We start from the raw sequence: 13233 nt of genomic DNA on the forward strand, positions 1-13233 counted from the left end.
TGGGGTGGGGATTATAAGTCAGTTCCAGAAATGGCTGAAACAGTTTACTATTTCGATATTACATTATTTCATGTATACTTTTAGTAGTGGGTTGGGGATATAAAGTCAGTCCCGGAAATGGCTGAAACAGTTTACGATTAAAACATTACTTTATTTAATGTATATTTTCAACAGTGGGGTGGCCGACATGAAGTCAGTCCAAGGATTGAATGAGATGTGCAAATATATACTATCACAAAGCGTCGCCCAGTATTGAAGGAGATAGGTGGAAAACATATAGTAGCAAAATACCAGCGTTGCCCGGGATTGAATGAGATAGGTGAACGATATATATTAGCAGAATATGCGGCGTCACCCGGGATTGGATAAGATAGGTGAAACATATATACTATGAGAATACCCAGAATTGATTGATTTGTTTGTAATGAAATAATCAGCCAAGGCAATATATAAAAGTTATTAAGTAAGGGGGAGCGACGTAGTGGGTTAAAGTTATGAAAATTATTGTCAAAATTAATGATATATCCAAGAATTATGAAAAATGATGAAATGTGAGTTAGTTGATTGGTGTGTTTGTAATCATATAATAAGCCCAGACAATATATCAAATATATAATATAAGTAGGAGGGAGAGGCATAATGTGGGTTTTTAATTATAAAAATTATTGTCAAAATTAGTAACATATCCAGGATTATGAACAAAAATTAAATGTGAGTTAATCGATTGTGCGTTTATAATAAAATAATCAGCCCAGGAAATATATCAAAGTAATTATGTTAGTAAGAGAGGGCAATAAGGATGATTTAAATTATGAAAAATAATTGTCGAAATTAGTAACATATCCAAGAATTATGAAAAATTATATGTTATTTAATGCATTAGTGTGTTTGCAATGAAATAATCAGACCAGACAATATATAAAAGTTATTATTCTAGTAAGTGGGGCGATGATGTGGATTAAAATGATGAAAAATGATTGTCGACATTAGTAACATATCCAAGAATTATGAAAAATGACAAAATGTGAGTTAATTGATTGGTGTGTTTGAAATGAAATAATCATCCCAGATAATACATCAAAGTTATTATTTTAGTAGTGGGGGGAGGGGGTTGATAATGTGGGTTAAAAATATTAAAAATAATTGTCGAAATGAGTAACATATCCAAGAATTAAGAAAAATGAGGAAGTGTGAGTTAATTGATAGTTGTTTTTTATGAAATAATCAGTTCAGACAATATATCAAAGTAATTTTTTAGTAAGAGAGGGCGACGAGGATGGTTTAAATTATGTAAAATTATTGTCGAAATTAGTACCATATCCAAGAATTATGAAAAATGATATGTTATTTAATGCATTAGTGTGTTTGCAATGAAATAATCAGACCAGACAATATATAAAAGTTATTATATAAGTAAAGGGGAAGGAGATAAGCAGGACTTAAATTATAAAAAATTGTCGAAATTAGTAACATATCCAAGAATTACGAAAAAATGATGAAATATTAGTTAATTGATTGGTGTGTTTGTAAGGAAATAAACAGCCTAGACAATATATCAAAGTTATTATTTAGTAAAGAGGGAAGGGCAAAAATGTGGGTTAAAATTATGAAAAATGATTGTCGAAATTAGTAACATATCCAAGAATTATGAAAAGTGATTAAATGTGATTTCATGCATTAGTGTGTTTGTAATAAAATAAGCCCAGACAATATTTCAAAGTTGTTATTTTATTAAGGAGGGGGTGATAATGTGGATATAAATTATGAAAAATGTCAAAATTAGTAACATACCTAATAATTATGAAAAATGATAAAATGGAGGTTAATTGATTAGTGTGTTTGTAATGAAATAATCAGCCCAGCAAATGTATCAAAGTTATTTTAGTAAGGTTGGGCAACAACTTTGGTTTAAATTATAAAAAAATATTGTTGAAATTAGTAACATATCCAAGAATTACGAAAAAATGATGAAATGTGAGTTGATTGCTGTGTGTGTTTGTAATGAAATAATCAGCCTAGGCAATATATCAAAGCTATCATTTTAGTAAGGTGTGCGATATGGTGAGTTTAAATGATGAAAAATTGTCAAAATTAGTCGCATATCCAAGAATTATTAAAAATGATGAAATGGGAGTTAATTGATAGTTGTTTTTTTATAAAATAATCAGCCAATACAATATATCATATTTAATATTTTAGTAAAGGGAGGGGAGGTTGACATTATGAAAAATTGTCGAACATAGTAACATATTCAATAATTATGAAAAATGATAAAATGTGAGTTAATTTACCGGTGTGTTTGTAATGAAATAATCAGCCCAGAAAATATATCAAAGTTATTTAGTAAGGGGGCAGTACAGTTTTAATAAAAAACTAGAATATGATTGTGCCTTCATTCATGCTTAACAGAACGCACACAGCATGCCCAGCAACAATATATTACATATGAAAAATGCTGCTGTGGAATTTCCACAGGTCCCGCTAGTGAATATTAATACTAAAAGCAGAAGCGTTTAGTATTAATATTCATTATGAATAATTATTTCCTGTCAGAAAAAAAAACATTTTTCATGAGAAAATACTGCATGTATTAGTCTGTTTTTAATTACTAATAATAATACTACTTCTAATAATAATTAATACTACCACTAATAATTCTGAAGCTACAAGATCTGGCTGTCAGAGGATTTTGACTTCCTAACTTAAAATGCAAACATTAACGTTATTGTTTTTTCCTTTGCAAATAAGAACCAAAAACAAAAATTTCCTTCTACAAAACAAGCAAACTAAATACCATGAATAAATATTTGATATATCCGATAACAAACTAATGGGAGGAATTCAATTGCCTTTGAAGACAGACAGATGGCACAACCAGCAAGAACAACTATGTACTTTAGGGCAGATTTCCAGATGGGGGAGGTATATCATTTTCTAAACAAACCAAGATTAAAACAAAAAACAGTATAATTGCACAGAACATTTACACAGTTGATTAATATATGCATCGAATTTGATCAAATGTTTCATTCAATATATTCTCTCTTAATCCTCATTTTTTTACTATGGTTTCTGAATTCATCCAGTTCCATCTTAAAATATTCTACACTCTCACAGTTCTTAATAATATTTGGAAAGTTGTTGCAGACATATTTAACTATCATAAAGAATAATTAAAAAAATCAATTACTTTTTGTAATTTGGCATTTAACCTTCCAGATCAAGAATGTATATAAAAAAGTTTGAATACAAAAATAATAAAGTAAAAAGGAATAATAATTGTCAGATGTTTTTTTTCTTTTGCTTTTCCTTTTTTTAGCATAGATTATGATATTAGATGAATTGTTTGTTGTCTTTAACAAAATTAAATGGCAATGGCTAAGATAATTAATTTGAGTGTTAGTGCTAGAGGTTTTATCAACAGTTACCATGAAAAATAGCTGTTTTATCTCATTCTAGATAAAACCTATATATATATATATGCATTCGTTGTTATCTTAAGCTTTATTTTCAATACAAGAAACAAGAAAAAAAAGATAGGTTTTCTGTTCACAAAACACTGATAATCACCAAGAAATATTATAGCACTCATTTTTGAAACACTGCATATAATAAGAGATGAAAATTTAATTCTATTAGTGTAGATGTTCTGAATAGTAAGTCATTTGGGACTTGTTCCGATTAAGTTATCCTGTTGTTCTGTTCAGATTTTAATAGTAGGAATATCTAATGAAACTAAACATTAATATATTATACTGTATATAAACTTGGGCAGATTTAATTTATAAAATTTTACCGTGCAGAAAAACAAAACAAAAAAAAACATTAAAAACAGACAAAAGTTATAACTCATTCTTAGAATGCTAAACGGATGATTGAATATACTTAAATTTGTGCTAATTTTTACATTAAATGCTAATCTTTAACTCTACATAGAATGGATACCATAATACTTAGTTTGCTGCATCTTATAACAAAAGTCCATACAAAATTTCAGACAGATTGGCCCAGTAGTTTCCGAGAAAAAGTGGAACAGACAAACTAAGCGAAATATAATATAGATATTTCACTGTTGAAAGTGTTTAAATATAATAGTAGTCAAGGATGATTTGAGCACAAATTCTTTAAGGATCTAATAAAACTAACTGCAGTCAAAGAGACTTGAAATACTTACCTGGCTTATGGAGAAGAACATCTGAATGAAAGAACGTGTAGAAGATGGTTTAGAAAATTTAGAAACAAAGATTTCATCTTTAAAGGTGAGGACTGATCAGGACGAGCAGCTAAGTTTGTTGAAGAGCTTCTATATGCTGTATCACTTATAGAAAACTCTGCAGTATCAGTTGAAGAATTGGTAATAAAGCTTTTCGCAAACCATACAGATGCTTAAATAATCAATTTCTGTCCATTACACCCTTTATTCACAATCCTCCAACTTCGAATCTGTTCAACCCTTATCCTCAGATGGCTTCCAGGTCTTGATTAGTGGAGACCCATATACATTAATACTAATTTCTCTCATTTATTTTTTAAAAATCATCAGATTATCCTGTAAGTTCTGCCTGGATTTTAATTCTCTGAAATTTAATGCTAAGCGGGCATGTCTAATAGGACTACATGCATATATGTATATATTTAACTTTATAAAATTTTTCTGTACAGGAATAAGCAAAATTTTATTGTTAAATACTTTAAAACTTGATCCAATAAAGATTTGAGACACAATGTTTTATAAATTTTTAAAATATTTTTTATGGAAAAGAATAACTGAATGAAGAAACGTGATTTAGAAAAATCAAAAATTGAAATTTCGATTTTTGAAGATGAAAACTAATCAGGATGTCGAGTTGATTTTGATGAAGAATTAGCAATGCGGCTTTCCTCAAACCGTATGACTATTCATTGTCATCTTCAACAACTGCAAAAGGATTCTAAACTTGGACAATGGATGCCTCATGAATTATCTGAAAGCAACAGAAAATCACGAGTTGAAATCTGGTTTATCTACCCTTAAGCATTTTGATTGTTTATGGGTTATCTGCCCCAACTCATTTGTTGTTGATTTTTGTAGGAAGCTAAATGTCAGTAGTTTCATTATAAATAAAGGCACTGGTCCAACATGTGTAGGGTTATCTCTTAAATCTATACTCCAGCCTGCAATATCAAATTGAATACCCTTTTGGTTTATCATGAAATGGATTAATAAATAACATTGCAAACCATTTAATGAGATGATTAGGAAAACTTTTAGTAATCATTAATAATTAACTAAAAAAAAAAAAAAAAAAAAAAAAAAAATCACAATTTCCCTTTGTTTAACAGTTCAGCCCTGTCAATATTCTTATGTTCAATGCATTATGTGAAAGTTATACACAGTAGTAAACTGAATAAAATAGTCAAAAAATAATATTAGGAAGATTAGTATGTAAAATTTATTCATTAATGTAGTCAGGATACTATGAGTATTTTTGCATGAAATTAGACTTAATTGAAGAATGCAATGTTGAGTTTACTTTTGAAATACAAATAAAAAATTAGATAAAATTAAAAATAAAATGCTATTTCATCTTGAAATATTGATCCAAGAAAAGTCCAAAAGATCCTGATCCCGTGTTCGTGGACTTATGAAGCTAATCATTTCTAAAATAAAATCTGAACTAAATCCTCAAATAATCGAATATTATTTGATAGTACTGCTACTATAACTATTATAATTAGTATCACATTATTTTGAGACAGGTCATTGAAGCAGAATCCCAAATGCTAAAAATAAACTCAAGCTCCTGAAAGTTTAAAATCCGACTCCAATATAAAAATCTTCTGCTAATAATAATCCATTATAATTTTTATATAGTTTTGATTCTAAAGATTCATTTTTTCCATGGTTCAGTGATTCAATGTTCAATAGAAATTTTTGTGTGAATATCCGCATCCAGGACAATATGGAAACAAATGAATAGCCATATTTTTTTCTTTGATGCCCCCGTTTAGTCTCAAATGGATATTTCCTGTAAGGGTAGCTGCACATGTAATTCTGAGGCAAGGTTTGCACAATGCCTAACCCTAACACCTCTCCTGAATTGGCACTGCCCGAGTCCAGTGGCAAAGTGAGGTCCAGAATAACTAGCAACAATGCCAACATAAGCGGAGAGCCCACATGCAGCACCTAGAATTTCCAAATGGTCACTGACCAGGTTCAACGTCGCTTAACTTTGGTGATCCAATGTGAACTGGTGTATCAACAGGATTATGCCCTCTTTTTTCTAGAGGATCTTAAAATCCTTTAAAAGAAAGCGAATTAAAAAAAAATTCTATTTCCTAGTTTTTACCATTTTAGACAATTTTAATTGATTCCTGAAATTTTAAAACAATTTGACTGCGCTGCTCAATTTTTCTATATTTTAAAAAACAAAATTAATACAATCCACAACATTAGGACTTTTTCATAAATGAGAAAGCCAATTTGTGAACTGTTAAAAGCCGCTCATGTGATATTAATTTTATTTTTTAGGAATTTAGATCCAAGAGATCTAAATTTCTTTCTCTTTCATCCAATTTATAATAAGTTCAGAACAGCTCTTAAATTAAGAAAATATATGTATTAGCCGTAGGTTCATTCTCTGAAACAAAAAGTAGGTCATGTGTATATTTTTTCAAAATTATTTTGTTGCTTTTTTTTCACACATTGTCCTATTTTTTGGGAGGGGGGGGCGTAAGAATGTCAGGGAATGGGAGTGTAGAAAAATGTGAAGAAAGATTTCCTTTTATAGGAAAAATAGATGCACATTTTTAACTATTTAAATAATATGTTAAATTGGGAATTCGGTTGAGTGAAAGAATATAAAGAAACGAAAAAGATGTCACAGGATAAACTAACAAACAGCTTATTTTATGCTTTCATTTCATTTATAGTATATTTGTGATGTCTCTGTGTCTGAGGATGCAATTTAAAAGAGCCCTATACCAAGAGCCAACAACCAAGTAACATTTTACAAAGAACCGAATGGTGGCATTCATTTTGAAAATAATATTGTGATGATGTCTGCATCTGCAATGGACAGCAAATATGATTGTTTACTTTATAGAAATTAAAATATAAGAAAACTAAGGAATAAGGGGTTCAGGGCTAGGATAAAAAGTATACGATAGTTTCCTTTGAAAAAAAGTGTTGACTAAAAAGTGTCTAAGGTTGGAGTTTTTAAATATTATCTCTTATTAAGACGTCACTAATCCCCAGTATTACAATCTATATGTTATATTCTCAATAATGTGGGAATATTTTTATCTACACAAAGTCACCACATATTAATAACTACATTCTCTAATATTTTCAAGTGATGTTTAGATTGCATTCTGTGTCATACAAAAAATGCTTCCTTACCAAGTTTTGGCACAGAAAATTTTCAATAAATATTACACTATGACAGAGTCACTGGTCTAAGAGTGCCTGAATGTATGCAATTTGAAATTAGGAACATGGCTAGAAATGTGTTAAGAAATTTTCACCTGCAATTGCTGAGTGGTATAATCCACATAGTCGAACAATCTGAAATATTTTGCCCTTTAAAATAATCCAAGAAATTGAAATTTGGTGAATATTTATTAACTGATATCTAATATCTATTGTTAAAATTTCACAAAACCCCGAAAGTATCTAAAACTTCCTTTTTATTAATTTTGCATAAAATTAAATTAACTCAAAAATAGTCCACATTAAGCCCCCTCATGCTTTCCAGTGGTGTTCCAAAATTCATAGTGATCAAATAATTAGTCTAGGTGTGAATCTTTTACATGTAAATATAAAAATAGATTTTGAATTCCTCAGTAAAATGGATTATCTTTAGAGTTCATATAGCTAACAAAATAATCAATAATACAATTGTGATTAAATAAATAAGAAAACATTTTTTAAAGTGAATGACACCAGCAGAAATCAAAAGTTGAGAATGAATAACAAAAAGTCTACAAAATCAGAAATGTTCTATGGATTGTCCTTTTTCTATAGATTAGAAAACCAGATTTGCTGGTCAATGGCGTTTTAAAGAGGGAGGACCAAAAATTAGAACAAGAGATCGAGTTGTTATTCATCAGTTCTAGTAAAATTATTCATCTTTAATTGCTAAAGAATTCATAAATACAAGTTAATAGGAGAGCTGGAGATTAGGATCATATAACCCTCCCCCCTTCCCTATGACTGGTGGCCAATCTAAGCTGGGGGGAGAGGACAGAGAAGGGAGAAAGAATATTGAAAAATCATTTAAAGAATGTAACTATGAGGTTTGAAATTCCATCCCTAATACCAAGTGATTCATTTCTAAAGATTTTTTAATTATTTATATTTGGAAGGAGGAGAGGGAGATCAAATGGACATTTATTAAATCTGCTAAATAAAAGGAAATAAAAAAAAATAAACAAAAAAAACAAAAAAACAATCAAGATATTTTAAATAAATGGCCATAAATAAGGAACAATATCCTGGATTATCCAGGATTTTAATTTTCAGAGAGTGATTGAAAAAAATAAAAAATAAAAATAAAAAAATATTAATTAATAATTGGTTTGACTAAAAATGAAAAAAAAAAAAAAAAAAATGGACCTTTTCTTTTTTATGAAAAAGTATTTACTAAAAAATGTTATATTTAAATGAAAATATTTTTTCAAGTCATGTTAGTTTTTGATCAAGAAACAAAATTCTGTCTTTTCTATTTCATTATTAGAACTCATCCAATTGATATTAACTATTTAGTCAGCCTCCTCTTTCTTGAGAGGCAATGGATACCCTGAACAACGAGTTCATAGTGTAATCCCAACATGGACTGCTCGTGATCTAGCAAGGAGAAATATTGCTCATGATCTAGCAAGGAGAAATATTGCTCATGATCTAGCAATTAGCAGGAAAAAAAATGATAATATTTTGGAGTTTACACTCATTTAAACAAGTTGCACAACCAAGGATCGAAAGTCTAGTCTACTCTACTTTTTAAACCATAACATATCTTTCTCAAGAGTCAAAGTCATGTAGTATCCTAGAGAGATTAATTTTATGTCGTTTTAATTTGTTTTCTTTGTTCACTTAACTGATCTTGGATTATTCGCATTAAATTTTATTTAGTTTGGAACTTAAATGTTTATTATTGATCTGAAATTCTTTATGCATACCATTCATTAATAAGTGTCATTGTCAAGATGAAGAAGGTCGGAGGTTACATTGGTTGAAATATTGTGAGAATAACAACCAAGATATGAACAATAGTCAAAGAAATCCAAATAATACACATCAAAATTTTTAAGGTTTGGGATACCTACTAAGATGTTTCATCTAATGATCTTGCTTTGATGAATTTTAATAGAAATAATCATAGAAATGAAGCCAAGATTGTTCAGTTGTGATGTAGTTTTTTTATTTTGTCTCAATGGAACATGTGGAATTTTGAAGAGAAAAAAGTGAACATTTCATGGATGCAGTACTCAGCTGTATACTTTCTAAATACATTTTGAACCCCCCTGTCCATATTTTGGAGAAAATGGTTTAATTATGAATATTTTTTTTAACACAACTTGTATATCTGCAACTTTTGAGTTTCGAGATATTCTCAATGCTAACATAATAATTAACATTTCCATTGACCTTAATTACAAACAAATTAGACAAGTTAATGAATTTTTTAAAGCGCAAGTTTATTTACTGATTTCTTTGTTTTACAAATAACTCAAGTAAATTGAACGTCTGCAAAGTATAAACAATTTGTACTTATTCTCTGCACTTGTCATTAGCAACAATTTTTAATTTGATTATGCTGTCACACTCGTTATACTAACATGGTAATTATAAGGAAAAGAAATAAAAGAATTGTTTACCATCTAATTCATAAATAAAGAATGTATATCAACGGCATGTTTATTGGTTTATGTCGATTGGCATTTAAATTAGGTTACTTTGAGGAGAAAGGAGGTTTAGCACTTTGGTCCAGAAGAGGAGGGAAAGTGCAGATAGTATAAGGAAAATTTTCTTTGCAAAATGATATTTTTAAGAAAGAGCTTGTTTTTAATTATGTCTTGAATTTTTGAAATGAGAATTGATAATTGTTATTTGAATTATTCAAACTCATCTTGTGCTATTTTCACGTTTTGGCTTATGTAACCTTCGACTTTCTTCAGGAGTCTTTTGTCGAACTCGGGAATCTTTCTGTTAACTCAGAAATCTGCAGAATTTCAAATGGAACCTTTTATTTAATTCACGGGAGTAGCTTGCCTGTACTGAGAATTGAGTCTTCAATCCCCAGAAGAGGGTCAAAACTGAATTTTACCAAACGTCGATCCCTAAATATTAATTTTTTTTACTCTTATAGCTTCTTTTCTCAGATCACTTGCTTTTGGAATTTATTTCCAGTTTACTATTTTCCACTCGTTCAGTAGAAATTTAAATGTAAATAAGCATCTTGCTGCTCAACTTCCCATGCAGGTTGGCCTCACTATAAATCTGCCCCCGCCATATCAGTAACAATATGTGTTGGTTGGAGGTTAACAAAAGTAAAAAATAAAAAAAATGACCTCTTTAGTTGTGAGAGGTCTAAGGAAGCTAATATTTTAGTGTTTGTCCTAGGAATGCACATTAAAGCAACTATGTGCCATGCATTTCATTTGAGAAGAGAAAAAATAATTTTGAACATTTTGTTTAATTCTTTTTTTTAAGTTGTTTTGCAGATAAGCAACTCTTCAAGATTTCATAGATGAATTTCAAAGTGAAAAATGAATCATTTGAATTAAAAGAATAACAATCATTTTCCACGTCAATGAAACAAATTTTAATTATACTGAAAACATACTTTTTAAAAATGAGAAATTACCTAGCAAATAAAAAAATAAAATTAAAATAAAAAAATATATAACAGGATTTACTAATAGATGAAAAATGTATTTTATTATACTTATTTAAAAAAGAACAAAGAAAAAAAAGAGAGAAAAGTAGAGAACTATACACAAAGTGAGAGAGAAATCCGCCATAAAAAAGGATCAGAGAGACAAAGTGGCAAAAAAAAAAAAAAAAGAGAGAGAAAATGTGACAAAATATGAGAGAGAGAGAGAAAATGCGACAAAATATGAGAGAGAGAGAGAAAATGCGACAGAATATGAGAGAGAGAGAAAATGCGACAGAATATGAGAGAGAGAGAAAATGCGACAGAATATGAGAGAGAGAGAAAATGCGACAGAATATGAGAGAGAGAGAAAATGCGACAGAATATGAGAGAGAGAGAAAATGCGACAGAATATGAGAGAGAGAGAAAATGCGACAGAATATGAGAGAGAGAGAAAATGCGACAGAATATGAGAGAGAGAGAAAATGCGACAGAATATGAGAGAGAGAGAAAATGCGACAGAATATGAGAGAGAGAGAAAATGCGACAGAATATGAGAGAGAGAGAAAATGCGACAGAATATGAGAGAGAGAGAAAATGCGACAGAATATGAGAGAGAGAGAAAATGCGACAGAATATGAGAGAGAGAGAAAATGCGACAGAATATGAGAGAGAGAGAAAATGCGACAGAATATGAGAGAGAGAGAAAATGCGACAGAATATGAGAGAGAGAGAAAATGCGACAGAATATGAGAGAGAGAGAAAATGCGACAGAATATGAGAGAGAGAGAAAATGCGACAGAATATGAGAGAGAGAGAAAATGCGACAGAATATGAGAGAGAGAGAAAATGCGACAGAATATGAGAGAGAGAGAAAATGCGACAGAATATGAGAGAGAGAGAAAATGCGACAGAATATGAGAGAGAGAGAAAATGCGACAGAATATGAGAGAGAGAGAAAATGCGACAGAATATGAGAGAGAGAGAAAATGCGACAGAATATGAGAGAGAGAGAAAATGCGACAGAATATGAGAGAGAGAGAGAAAATGCGACAGAATATGAGAGAGAGAGAGAAAATGCGACAGAATATGAGAGAGAGAGAGAAAATGCGACAGAATATGAGAGAGAGAGAGAAAATGCGACAGAATATGAGAGAGAGAGAGAAAATGCGACAGAATATGAGAGAGAGAGAGAAAATGCGACAGAATATGAGAGAGAGAGAGAAAATGCGACAGAATATGAGAGAGAGAGAGAAAATGCGACAGAATATGAGAGAGAGAGAAAATGCGACAGAATATGAGAGAGAGAGAAAATGCGACAGAATATGAGAGAGAGAGAAAATGCGACAGAATATGAGAGAGAGAGAAAATGCGACAGAATATGAGAGAGAGAGAAAATGCGACAGAATATGAGAGAGAGAGAAAATGCGACAGAATATGAGAGAGAGAGAAAATGCGACAGAATATGAGAGAGAGAGAAAATGCGACAGAATATGAGAGAGAGAGAAAATGCGACAGAATATGAGAGAGAGAGAAAATGCGACAGAATATGAGAGAGAGAGAAAATGCGACAGAATATGAGAGAGAGAGAAAATGCGACAGAATATGAGAGAGAGAGAAAATGCGACAGAATATGAGAGAGAGAGAAAATGCGACAGAATATGAGAGAGAGAGAGAAAATGCGACAGAATATGAGAGAGAGAGAGAAAATGCGACAGAATATGAGAGAGAGAGAGAAAATGCGACAGAATATGAGAGAGAGAGAGAAAATGCGACAGAATATGAGAGAGAGAAAATGCGACAGAATATGAGAGAGAGAGAGAAAATGCGACAGAATATGAGAGAGAGAGAGAAAATGCGACAGAATATGAGAGAGAGAGAGAAAATGCGACAGAATATGAGAGAGAGAGAAAATGCGACAGAATATGAGAGAGAGAGAAAATGCGACAGAATATGAGAGAGAGAGAAAATGCGACAGAATATGAGAGAGAGAGAAAATGCGACAGAATATGAGAGAGAGAGAAAATGCGACAGAATATGAGAGAGAGAGAAAATGCGACAGAATATGAGAGAGAGAGAAAATGCGACAGAATATGAGAGAGAGAGAAAATGCGACAGAATATGAGAGAGAGAGAGAAAATGCGACAGAATATGAGAGAGAGAGAAAATGCGACAGAATATGAGAGAGAGAGAAAATGCGACAGAATATGAGAGAGAGAGAAAATGCGACAGAATATGAGAGAGAGAGAAAATGCGACAGAATATGAGAGAGAGAGAAAATGCGACAGAATATGAGAGAGAGAGAAATTGGGACAGAATATGAGAGAGAGAGAGAGAAATTGGGACAGAATATGAGAGAGAGAGAGAGAAATTGTGA

At 30.9% G+C, this 13233-nt stretch overlaps 1 protein-coding gene across 9 annotated transcripts in view; it reads right to left on the reverse strand.

Moving 5' to 3' along the window:
• The window catches only part of LOC145259173 (homeobox-containing protein 1-like), a 294675-nt gene that overhangs the window by 258470 nt on the left and 22972 nt on the right, over positions 1 to 13233 (reverse strand). The gene's annotated exons all lie outside the window — the stretch shown is intronic.

This window comes from Euprymna scolopes, chromosome 34, assembly GCF_053919585.1.
Source record: "Euprymna scolopes isolate OS-2025 chromosome 34, ASM5391958v1, whole genome shotgun sequence".
NCBI lineage: Eukaryota > Metazoa > Mollusca > Cephalopoda > Sepiida > Sepiolidae > Euprymna > Euprymna scolopes.